General features: G+C 36.3%; 1 long non-coding RNA gene across 1 annotated transcript; it reads left to right on the forward strand.

Moving 5' to 3' along the window:
- The first annotated feature begins 519 nt into the window (after positions 1 to 519).
- LOC121051933 lies at positions 520 to 1,506 on the forward strand. Its single transcript, XR_005807514.1, has 2 exons — positions 520 to 638; positions 778 to 1,506. It is a non-coding gene; the product is annotated as an uncharacterized LOC121051933 (long non-coding RNA).
- Positions 1,507 to 13,806: the final 12,300 nt, after the last annotated feature.

A 13,806-nucleotide genomic window follows, 5' to 3' on the forward strand; every position in this document is an offset into this window, starting at 1 on the left:
ACCACAAACCTGTATTTTTGGTTTCTCTTGTTTTTCTTGCTATGGTTGACCCAAATGATTCCTTTGCATCTCTAAAGCATACAATTTGCATTAACCATTTGAAAAGAGAAGAAAAGGGAAGAAAATGTGGGGAGGGCCGGAGGAGACGACAGAAAAGAGGAGAACATGAGAGAAAAATAGAGAATTGTCGGTTGCAGTTTGTTATATACTTATATATATTATATATGTTTGATTTTTTTTTAGAAGTACTATAACGTAGTCTATATATATAATCATTATTTTTTATTTTTATAACGTAGAGAATTACTGAGGTTTTTTTTTTTTACCTCAAATTTTATAGATATTTCTTCACTTTATCGGGATATATCGCAAATATCTAATATATCGGGGATATTTGACGATGTCGGAGAAATTTCGCAGAAACGGTGACAGATAAGATATTTACCCCCATAAATATATCGGTCCGTCGAAAAAAGGAGATATCGGGGGATATATCGGATATATCGCAGAGATTTTGAACCTTGGCCATACGCCAGTCCATGGAAACAAACTCTCCCACTTGCTGTCTCTAGCAGCTTAGCAAACTAACAAATTATTTTCAGGGTTTCAAGAACATCGGCCGAGATCTTTTATTACGGGTGGTCTCTATATGCGTTTTTCTTCGTCTCACCTAAATCTCACATCTCTACGAAAGGTGCAACAAATTTATTTTCTTTTTTAATTTTAGGGAATTGATTCTTTTCCTTATGTCTGTTTGTTTCTTGATTTTGTTTTTAGGCTCTTGCATGTCAGCGGATCTAAGCCCAGATTAGCCTCTCTTCACTCTCCTCGTACACATCTCTTCCTCGCTCAAATCACACCAGATTTAGTGTTCGTAGTACAATTTTCGGTTGGGCTCGGAGAACTGTGCAGCTTCTCGTTCTATGCTCAGCTTCGGAGCCCAATTAGAATGCCGAATCCGAAACCGGAAACGACGTCATCTCCACCGTTGTCTTCGATTGATTGGGTTTCTCGAAACGACCTTCTTGACGTTTCAGGATAAAGGTTTGGTCTTTATGATTACGTCGTCGTTTTAGCTACTTCCCAACTTCATAACTATCTTAATTCCAACACCCAGAACAAGGAAAAAGAAAATTTTCCACTATGTTTCGAGAAAAGGTTTGGTTTTTTTTATTGTGAATTTGTGATTTTCCTTTTGATTTTGTCAGTGCTCCACTTCCATTGTTTTGAATGCTTCCATATGGATTAGTTGCCACACATAGTATACAACTATTGACTGCAAAGAGTTTACCTTTTGGATTTGGGAAATCTAATGCTAGCATGGTTTTACTTGGGACTACAACCTCCATGGCAGCTGCTAGTGCTTGTTTCTTGTACATTCTTAGCACACAGTTTTCAGGAACTTCATGCTTCGTATTGTTTGTTATCGGCTTTCCTTTACTTTAGCTTATTTTCATCACTTTAAAGCTTAGCTATGAATGCTATTCGATTTGTTTTCTTTGGTTTGATGTTGTTATTGAGAATGACCTGATTTTGTTTCCTATTATTGAATTGAATTGAAATTCTGCTATCGTTGTTTTGACTCTCACTGTCACCCTGCAGGAGTCAATCATTAAGGAGAAAACCAAAAACCCTTAATATACTGATGGCAAGCTGCTATTAAGTCCTTTGTGTACCAATTACACTGTAAGCCTTTAACTGGTAACATCTTCTCTGAGATAATTTAGAAGATTTTCCTCTTTTTGTCTCTGCACTCTTAGAAATTCATATATTGGTTTCTACGTTTGACTCTTAACTCTTAAGATTTCCTTTTCATTGCTCAGGTTGGTGAGTTTATGCACCTTCTAGGAGCCGAATCAATACCTAAAAAGGAGTTGTTGGGTGTACCAATCGTAAGTCATCCAAAATCTTTCAATTAAAAACATAAGGTTCTGATTCCTTGCCATTGTCATTTGTATGTCAAATGCTGGATCAATTTCTTTAATTTTTGTATACATACCTGTTATGTCTTGCTGTTGGACTGGGTTGGTCAGTTTTTTTTTCCTTTTGTGTATTTTTATCGGTCAGACTGAATATGTAGTGGAATTAGCTGTGCTTTCTCTTATAGTATTACTCACTCCCAGCTTGTTCCGTCACATCTTTAATATTCGTAGGTTTCTCCAGTATTGATCTGTACATGTACCCTAGTTATTTCTCAATTGCTATCCAAGATGTATGGAGCATTTTCAAATGTCAATACTGGCATCCAGTGATACCTTTATGTTGCAAATGGCTCTGAGCAGCTAGCAGGCATCATCAACCGCAATATGCTACTTTGGTATGTTCTCTGGCTTTCCATTTCATCAAACCTTATATGTTATCCATGTCTGAAATTGATATATCATTTTTGGCATGTTAATCTGGCTTTTTTCATCTTATTTGCAAACTGGTTTATCTTTTGTATATTATTGCTTCTTGATACCCTACATGTAAACAATAGTTTGTAATTTATAATAGTTTGAATACTATGATTGTGAGCAGTGGCTGACATGAGCGATTACTTTTGAACATTTACAGAGGCATTATTTTCTTAGTTTAGACCTTCAACTATGCTACTATAACTAATGTTTAACTCTAGCCAGGAGTCAAATATTCTCTCTGACATAGCTTGATTGGTTAATGGGACTTGAGGTCCAAACAGATGGTGTTCCCCTTTAAATGTGGTAGGAAACAGATTCAACTACATGCCCACTATCTAATTAAATTAATAGATTGTGACAGTTTTTCCATTGCATAGTTTCTCTGGGATCTAATATTGACTATGATGCTTTTATTTTGGATCAACAGCCAATGGATTTTGAGTTCCCAAATGGAGTTTCTTGAGGAAGTGGATGCATATAAATATGCTGGAAGGAGATCCTTAAGCTGTTGTTACCAGTATTGGACAGATTACGTGCTTGACAGTACTTGACAGTTTCATCGGGAGATCATACATATATTAGGTAATCATATAACCATTTCCTTAAGCTTGTGTGTTCAGAATTTTAATTGTTACACAGCAATAATTTTAGTTGATATCTCATATTATGGCTATATTTTCCTTTAATTTTATGTGATGTAGTCATCCATGGAGGAGAAGAGAGAATAAGGAGATTATTGATATCATGCCATGGTTTAAGGCTGCCAAGAATTTTATTTTCTCATTATGTGGTTTGATAAAAATTATTGATATTGTAATTTTTTTTATTTATTTGTAATATTGGTAGTCACCATTATTTATGATGGAGCCACATATTGCAAAAATAAAGTCACCAATAAAATGAATGAGATTGATGGTGGTGATGGGGCCCACGGTTTTCAGTCACCAAAAAAGTGATAGTGGTTTCTTGGATATATGTCACGGCAGCAACAGAAACCATCAAGTAATAATGGAAAAGCCCATGTCTATTGTTGTCTCCACACCAATCATTGGTTTCTATAAGATCAACACACACCATTCTCAATGGTGTGGTTAGGCCAGTTTTGTGGTAGTGTGATCAGAGGAAACCTAATCTCAAAACGAATTTGTAAGTTCCATGATTATGTAACTATGGTATGGTATAGCTATTAATGAAACAAACATATAGAATAATATGCAAATAATATTTCAATGGGAATCATATATATATATATATATATATATCATTCAAGTTGCATGTATGATCAGCATACTTGAAAAACGAAAACCGTAGAACCATGAAATATGGATGCAGCTGGGATACAAAGGAATCAGAATCGAAGAAACAACAAAAAAAAAATTTAAGGTAATTGACGAAATTGTAATAGCCGTGCCATCATATAATCTAAAAATTTTGACTCGTAGATTATGAGTTATGGTCAAGAGCAACAAAGTTGCACCAAAAACTCTTAAATCATCAGAGTGAAAAAAAAAAAAAAATTAAGAGTAAGCGTGCTGATAACGTGTTATAAAGTAGAGAGAAGATAGAGAGAGAATAATTGGGATGAAGTAGAAGTATATCATTCAGTCTCATTAGCCTCCTTTATATAGAGGTAGGGTTTACGTCAAAATACATAACTAATGAGTATTTACATGGATATCCACATAGATAATAATATTCACAACAATACTATCATTATGAGAACCCACTCTGTCAGTCAAAGTGGGTGTGAAATAACACAAATATCCTTTAACTATAGGCTAATTTAAAATAATCTTTAATATATGAAGGATATTATGGTAAATAGAAAAATAATAAATGAAAATAAAAATTCAGAAAAAGAAAGAAGCTGTCAATCCCACTATCTACGGATATAACCTCCCACATCCTGACATCCTACAGGTATAACTTCCTACTTTTTTTCTCCAACAAGTAAAAATAAAATAAAATAAACAAAAATGTTTCACACATGCTTCGCATGTATCAATAAAGACTAGTATATATAGTCTAACAGGCAATATTTTATTCTCTATATATATATTTTTTTATATTTTTTTTCTTTCAAAAAATCAGAAACGTACTGTGTACTTTTTTTTTTCTTTGTTTGATACACTCATGGGATATTACTTTTTTTTTAGAGTAATAGTCAACCATTTTATTAAAAATAATAATAAGAAAAATTACAACTTGCAGATGTAGAAACTACGGGGGTGTATTCATTTAAGAGTCTACAAGATTTTTTTTTGTATTTTGAAAGTCTATGGGTATTCAATTGAGATTTTAAACAATCCTTTAAAATATTGATGTATTCAATTAAGATTTAAAATTATCCATTCAAATCTGCAGATATTCAAAAGTATATAGATTTTTAATGATTTCATTAAATGCTGAATTTTGGAGGATTTTATAGTGCTTTTTATACATATCAAAACTCAAAAATAATCCAACCACTTCTCAAGAGATTTTGATGGATTCTTTCTCACTCAAAAAATAAAGAAGCTCTTCACCAAAAACAAAAAAGCAGCTCTCAATATGTGACACTCATCCATTTTGTCTTAGACCTATCTTCCCACGTACTATCCTCCTCTGCCTCTGCTCTCATCTAATAATTTTTTTATTTTTATCACTATAGGTCTGGAAGCCTTAATCCTTCTAGCTAATTAAGCTCACTTTCAATGGTATTGTTAAGATGATACATACACACGTGTTTTTTTTTTTTTTTTGAATCAAACCCGAAGCCGGGTGCCGATATATATACATATATTCATCTAAAGCCAGAATAGACCGTTACATACACACATGTTTCTTTAGTAAATTAGATATGAATTAAATTATATCATTAGTTTACTATTTTATTTTTAGTGTAACATTTTGGATGATTAGTTTTCTCTTATTATTCATATAGTATTATACACAACATAAAAAATGGTAGATTGCCATATATATATATATATATATATATATATATATATATACTTTCAGGCTTGCTCACCTAAGGGACAGTTTTAAGGGACTGTAAGAGACAAATGCATCTCAACCACATGTATTAAATATAAAAGCAGAAATTATAACAATTTAAAACTGTGCATTTATTTTTAGCCGTCAAATTCACTTGTCCCTCTCAGTCCCTTAAAAACTGTCCCTTAGGTGAGCAGGCCTTTATATACTTTTTTGTCACTGATATAGTATTATAGTTTGGTCCATACATCCATTGCTTTTAAAGAAGAAGAAAAAAATTAAAAAAAATTAACCTACCAAAAACATCATAAAGACTTGTAAAATCTAAACAAATACTAGTAAATCAATGTATTAGAATCAATCAGAGTCCATATAAAATTTAAACAATCTTTGGATTAAGTAAATCTATGGATTATAAAAACTCAAACAAAATCTTTTAAAATCTGAATTGAACCCCCTACATCAAAATATAAAATGATAAGAAAAATACTAGATGCGACAAAGCATCAGAAATAATACCTAGCAGGGATACTAAGGGATGCAATTAAGCATTTGATGAAGCACTGGACAAAATCCGGGCTATGTAAAACAGTACCAATAGTATGGTCGACCATACTTCCACGTAAAGAAATGGGTCGAATAGAGGATAACCTTCTAGTAAGGCAACCGGCGGTAGTGTGACCGACCTTGCCTACTCCACGCAAATTAATACGTTGAACAGAGAGAAATCTTCTACCTACGTAACCAACACACCAAATCCAATAAGCAGAAGTATTTATGGCCCTTAAAAAGTCTCCTGGATCCCAAATGTGAACCCCAACAATATCGGGTTCATACACAAATTGCAAAATCTCAAGAGGATAGGCCCAAACCTTGCTTGAGAAATCCAAAATGGCAGAGGCCCAGGCCCACGGGAAACTCCTATGGACACCCAAAATTCTAGGCACCCAACTCCTCCCTGACCTTGACCCCAATCATTGCTCCACCACCCTTCGTCTGAGACTGACTTTCTCGGCTCCATCTGATTGACACCAAGTGCCACCTTCCACACCGGTCTACCTCTACACCATCAACAACTTGATCGTTGCGCCACCATCACCTTCTAACAACCGCACTTCCATCATTCATCGGAGATGATCTGAACCCATTCTGACCAGATCTGGGACGGGCCGAGCGCCAGCAACTCTCCCCCATTCAAACCGCCATGCCAACCCTAGCCACAACCCCACCAAACCAGACCCAGAACCGTTTAAATCCAATTTCAACTGTGCCCTTCTTGGACGAAGATGGCTAACTCTCAGCGTCATTCCGATCCAGACAAGTCGTGCATCCTCTTCTCCACCCAGACCAGAGCCACCACGAAAAGACAAAATCTGAGAACACGAAGACGTCGCCGGCAAGAATGCGAGCCACAGACGATTAGGAGACATGGTATGAACCGTGCGTAAAGACAACGACGCCGAGATCGGTGCCGGAAAGGTACTCCAACGATGATGGAGAAAGGTACATAGAGGCCAAGAGCGTCGCTCTCCCAACCCTAGCAGAGCGCTAGGTATTTTCATTTTTGTAAAATTTCTGTGGTGAAGCCTACCTAACCACAAAGACCTCAGTCTCATGGGATATTACTTATGTAAGGTTGTCTTGCTGGATTAATGGGTGACATGGATTAATTCGAGTATAAGTTATTAGCCTATGGGTGGTTCTGTTGGGAGAATTTTTTTTCTCTTCTTTATGTTTTTTATTGGGAGAAAAATTTTGTCAATAGTTCTAAAATTTCTATTAATTATGACTAATTTGGGATAGGAATAGAAACATTTCTCTGTAATGAAATAAAAGTATATGTGTGACTCTTTGGTTTAAGTGATGGAGAATATTTATCTTGTATTTGGCATCAAAGGTAGATTTTACGATGGTAACAAAATATTTCAGCTATAGATAAGAACTTTATACCAATTACCAAATCAGAAAGTGAAAGATAGAAAATGTCATCATACCATAACAGAAATGCCATCAATGTCTGGTTTTGAAATTCATAGGAGAATTCTCACTACCAGCAAAAATGCCATTGCACACTGATTTTAAACCTATTGACTTGCACACTGATAAAAAATATGTGGAAATTAGTTTTTAGCAACAGATATCAGTGTGAAATGATCTACTGGACCCTACATGAGCACATGTTGACAATATTATCACTGAAATCTGTGTGACATAATGTTTTTCATAGATGTCCGTGTATCCCAAACATTTAATAGATACAGACATCTGTGAGAAATATTCTACACACTGATATCTGTGTGTAATAAAAAAATATAATTTATTAAATAACTTTATTCTTACAGACATCTATAACAAAGTTTTTACACACAGATATTTGTGCATAATAACTAAAGTATAATTTATTAAATTGTTAAAGTAAAATGACAATTGGAATTGGTCTCTAACATAAATACTTAATCGTCTCTGAGGACCCATTTTGATGGGTTGTGGGGGCGCAATTGGCACATATACTGCGCAACCAAATATGCGCAAGTGTGAAATGTCAGGCTCATAGCCAGTTACCAACTAGTACGCAGAAAATGGTTGGCAAGTAGTGGGTCTGAAACGAATGAGTAAAGCTGCGTGCAATATTGCATAACCCCATGCAGATATAGGCAGGTTTGTGTGCATAACCAATGCCCTAACCACCATCTGTAGCCTTTTGATGGTGGCTTCTGTGAGACCATTTTGTGTATTTACATGGGGTACATGATGCTCTACATCGATCCCGATTGACATGCAATAATCATCAAATGCTTTTGATGTAAACTCTCCAGTGTTATCAAGCTTTATAGACTTGATAGGGTGATCAGGGTGGTGAGCCCTTAAACGTATAATCTGTGCTAGGAGTTTTGCAAATGCAACATTTTTTGTGGACAATAAAACGACATGTGACCAGCGTGTCGAAGCAATCACCAGAACCATAAAGTACTTGAATGGTCCGTATTCTAGATGGATAGGTGCAGAGATATCTTCTTGTATCCTTTGTAAGAATGGAATGTTTTGTTTTGAATCTTTAGCATAGGAAGGTCTCAATCCTGTTTTTGCTAAAGAGCAGGCTTTGTGAAACGAGTGATGTGCCTTTCAAATAGTCAATGAGGCATAATGGGAGGGAGGTAGTGCTTTTGGTACTTCAGAAGGCAATGACTGCATTTGAGCAGTAGTAGGACCGACAATTTGCAGTATGGCGGACTTTTCTCCCATTTTATTTTTCACTCGAAAGAAGGGATATCCATAAGCCTGTATGAGTCAGTGTCCCATATTTCATTGTTGGTGACAGCATTGGATTCAATGATCCTAATCGTAGTGAGGTACAGTCCACTAGATTGACTCATAAGTTTCCCTAAAAATGCGTTTCCTTCCACATTCATTAGAGTTAATATCAAGGTATTCAGTTGTATTCTCAGTGTGTTTCTACTGGATAATCGTTGGCACAAATAGCTTTGAAACTTAATAAGGTTGGATTAGCTCTTAGTGCATATAGAGCGTCTGTGACTTGAAATGTTGTGCCATTAGGCAGCAAAAATTTGGCAGTTCCTCGCCCTTTTATTACTTGTGATGATCCAATCATCGTAGTCACAGAGGAATTATAGGCTATTGATTCAATGAATAATTGCCTATTTCTTGATATTGTGTGGGTAGTCCCACTATCAATTAAGCACTCAAGTTCTCCTCCATTCATTAATACAAATAAATGGGAGGTATTTAGAAAATATAGCTCATATTCTTTAGAGTATTTCGATTTGCGTAGAATGGTATTCTTTTCATTCTAATAATTTTTCTCTAGATGAATTGCTTTACATCTTTATAGTGCTATGTCGAACCATGTAAATATGTGTAGTAAATAAATTTGAATAAAATTAGTGCTTCAGAATAAAATTCAAAATTTATTAATAAGCCAACGATAATCAAATCAAGGTCTTTGTTCAGAAATCTAATTCATCAAACCATTCTTTAAGACCAAATAATACTCTAATTAAAAATGAGGCATTATGCCTTCACAACTGTCTGTGGAAAATAAAATGAATAAAGCAGATCAGTCAAGATTGAGAGCATCCATTGACTTAGCAAGTTCCTCTTTGCCGTTGAAGTCTGCAATTGTAAGGTTGGCGTCTAGGTCATGACCTCCTTCTTCCATATAGTGAGCTTCTTGTTCTTTAGACTCTCTATACCTCTTGTAATTGGCTGCTACTCTGCTGTTTGCTTGGCAGTTCTTGTACCGATGCCCAATGAATCCACACCTATAGCATGGTTCATTGTCAACTCTTTCCTTTTGCATCTTTTTTCCACGATCCCCATGTCCCTTTCCACGTGGTGCATTGTTGCCACGTGGGTAGGGACCAGCATGTCTAAATCCCCTTGCATTGGAGTTCTTTCCACCTTTCATTTTTCCATAATAAGCCTCGGGAGTTTTCTTTGTCCCAATGGGCCTGGCATTATTGTTCAAGAGAACCTCATTTTGTCTCTCAGCCACTTGCAGTAGGCTTATTAACTTATTGAAGGTTGTGATTCTTTTCTTGTCATACTCCAACTTATACTGGTTCGCTAGTATAAATGCTGAAGTAGGAAAGGTGGTAAGAGTCTTGTAGATCATATCATCTTCTGTGATTTCCTTTCCACAGAAATTGAGACGTGTCTTAAGGCGCAACATGTCCTTGTTGAAGTCATTGACCCTTTTGTAGTCAAGCAAGCGGATTCCATTCCACTGAACGGCCAGTTCTGGGAGCAAAATGTCATGAATGTTTCCAAAACGTCCCTTAAGGGCATCCCACAGTTCTTTGGGTGTCTTCAACTGAAGGTACTCCCAGCGTAGGCTAGGATCAATATGTCGCCTCAGAAACAGTAAGACATCTGCTTTCATCTTATTAGATAGTTCATCATCTTTGGGATCGGTAATGGTGGTAGTGTAGTCTTTTGCTACAAAGGCAGTTTCTTCATCGGAAACCCAACGATGATACTCAAGTCCTTCTGAGTCCAAGATGTCAAACTCAGGTCGAGTTGGATCAGCCATTTACATAAAACAAGAGAGAAGATATAAATTACGCAGTCATAAAGACATCCACGTAAATTATTTTCCAAAAAATGTGAATTAGATTTCAAGACCAAGATTCGTAATGGTCACATTTTTTTTTCTTTCAATGCTATGTGAAAATGTTTTATCACAGTAAGTGTGTATGGAAAATGCGAATGAATTTTCATTATCATGGCCAAACGGAATTGATATGTTGCATTAAAAATAATCATAGCACATTTAAATATAGCATATAAAAATAAACTACATGGCATGCTCAAATTTCACAAATATACAACAAATTATATACTAAACATAATAATATTAAGAATATATCATGCATAAAAAAAAAACACGAAACATGCTTAAGATTTCATAAATAAAAACATAAGCAAGAAAATACAAAGCATGCTTAAACATAATTATAAATCATGCTTAAAGATAATCACATAAATAACAAGGCATGCTTAAAATGAACAAAATTATCTAACTAAACATGCTCTATAACAAAATATAATAAAAGCATAAACAATTAAGTATAAAGCATGCTTAAAAATAGAAAATATAAATAAAATTCACATGCTTGATTAAAATCATAAACAATCCTAGCGCACGCGAGTGTTGATGCAGGCGTGTGTAGCGATGTTTTTGGGCTTGAGAAAAATTGGGTCTCTTCCTTTTCTCTTTTTTTTTTCAGCAATGTGCTTGTTCTTTTTTCTTTTTTTTTTCGGTTTTTTTTTTTGTCTGAGCCGGCTTTTCTTTAGGCCTTTTTTTTTTTGAAATTTGTGCCAGGTCATTACTTTGGGCCTAGTCACCTCCTTTTTTTTTCTTTTTTCTTTTTTTGTTCGCGTCTTCTTTCCTCTCTCCTCTTTCTTTCTTTGCCTGTTCTTCTTTTCTGGTTTTCTGGGTTACAGGTGGTGGCTGGTTAGGTGCGGATAGCAATGCAGATTGGCTGGCTGGCTGGTTGGGTGTGGAGGGCGCTGGGCTGAGGCTGGAGGGGTGAGCTGACGAAAGGTGAGGCCGGCTGTGGAGCTTCGTGGCCGGGAAGGATGAGGCCGGCTGTTGGGATCTGTCGGCGGGGCGCAGGTTGGGTCAAGGGCACCCTGGGTCTGTTCGACGGCGTCGGTGTGGATTCGGAGACTTGGGTGATCTGGTATGGTAGTGGAGTTGTTGTGCGTTGTTGGGTTTGCAGGGGCCGCGCGGGGATGGGCTGCCGTGTCGGTGCTCGATGTAGCAGCAGGTGGACGGGGGCAATGCGGGGCTGGAGGTTGAATGATCGATCCGGAAGATCGATCTGGCTGTCTGGCGGCGGTGGTGGGATCTGTGCAGCAGGCGACCGATTGGGCAGGTTGGAGGCTGGGCTGTTGGGATCTGCGAAGGTGGTGTGCTTCGGTGGTGACGGCAGAAAAGAAAATATTTCTTTCTTAGGGTTTTTTTTTCGACCGGAGAAAGAAACAAATTTGGAAATTAGATTTTTCTTCTTGGCTATTTGCTCTGAGCGTGCTGATAATGTATTAAAGTAAAATGACAATTGGAATTAGTCTACTCATTTCATTTCATAGTCCCTTTATATAGGGATAGAATTACAATGGAAAAATTGATTACATTAATGATACTAAATGTTGATTGATCCGTAATTGCGCTGATTAATGGTAATCACTGATTCCTTGATTCCCTCTCCGTCAGTTGCTTTGACGAAGGCACACAATATGTTTTTCCTTTAACATAAATAACTTTATACTCATAGATATATGTAACAAAGTTTTTACACACAGATATCTGTGTGTAATAACAAAGCATACAAATTACTAAACAATTTTATACTCAATAAATTTTTATTTCTTTCATCAAAATTAAAAGATTTATTAGAAAGAATTTAAAAACAGAATATATGAATACCAATGGCTAACAGAATACTCACAGAAATCAGTGTGAGTAAATAAATACTCACAAATATCAGTGTGAGTAAATAATCAATCACCGTAATCAGTGTGAGTAAATAAATACTTGTATGGATTAAAATGAACTTATTTAACTAAAAAGAATTAACTAGATACACATACAGATGTACGTGAAAGCCGGGAAAGCTACATTCTTCTCTTTCTCGCCTTTTAAAATTGAAAAACTTTATCTACTCTATCCCATCTGTTATGCACATGTCCATTTCTTGCCTTTCGAAACTGAAAAACAAACTTTATTTCTCTCTCTCTCTCTCTCTGTACCCATACTGCTATGGTCTTTAATTAGAGTCAAGTTTCAATCTCGCTCTCTTTTCCCAAGCCTATTTCAAATACTCAAATATCCAATCTCAGTCTCATCTCCTTCTAATCAAACAACCATTCAGATTAGTCTCTGTGGAACGTGTATAGAGAAAATCCCAAGCTTCCACCGTTGCGTGGATAGATCAAGAAGTAGCAACCCCAAACATTGAAGGCGGATCGTGTTGCTGGATCGGTTTTGGTTGATCAGAAAGGAGATGACATCGGTGCTCCCATCGGGGTGGAGGATGATATCGTCGGTGTATGCGCTTATTTTTGGTTGATTCACATCTCTGATTGCTTATTGTTGGAGGTCCTGCCTGTCACTACTACAGAAACTTAATCACACAACACTAATCACACAACGGAATAGAAATCATCTGTTGTGTGTTTAAGTAAACTCTATCATACAACGGTTTTATTTATATTCTGTTGTGTGAATGTCAACTAAGTGATAATTTTTTTCTCAGAACTACATGGCACAACAGAAATGAAGTAATGTCTGTCGTCTGAGTCTTAAAAACTTTAGCGACAGATTTCCCTCCACTTTCGAGTCTTGGTTGGCTCTTGAAACACTGAAATTTGGGCTACTAGGACAACGGGTTTTACTATTTCCGTTGTGTGATTGAAAAACTAAGCATCAAAGTTTGAGGAAGCTTGCTTGAATGTCTTCCCCTATATAAGCCTAGTGCAAGCTATAGAAATTGTATAACAGATTTAAGATTTTCTGTTGTGTGAACTTGGAACTGAGCGGCAACATTTTGAGCCAAAATGATGTAGGCGCCATGTTTCCCTCCATGATTTCACATTTTGATTTTTAGTGCTGCATTCAGACGACAGTTAGTAAGGTTTAGGTTGTGTGAATAACTTTGAAAATTTTTAGCTAGGTTTAATTGCCATCGTGTCCAAAAGAAAGGAAGAAGAAGAAAGCCTTCCTCTCGACACTTGACGCTCGACGCTCAGCTCTCTCTCGACCCTAAACGAAATCTCAGCCTCTTAAACCTAGAAACTCATCTCTCTTACAAACCCATCTCGATCTCACTCCTCTTCTTCATAGATTGAAAATTCCAAACAAAGCTGGACAAAAAACCCATCTCTCTTTCGAACCCTTTTCCGGCGAATG

Source organism: Rosa chinensis, chromosome 2 (assembly GCF_002994745.2).
Source record: "Rosa chinensis cultivar Old Blush chromosome 2, RchiOBHm-V2, whole genome shotgun sequence".
NCBI lineage: Eukaryota > Viridiplantae > Streptophyta > Magnoliopsida > Rosales > Rosaceae > Rosa > Rosa chinensis.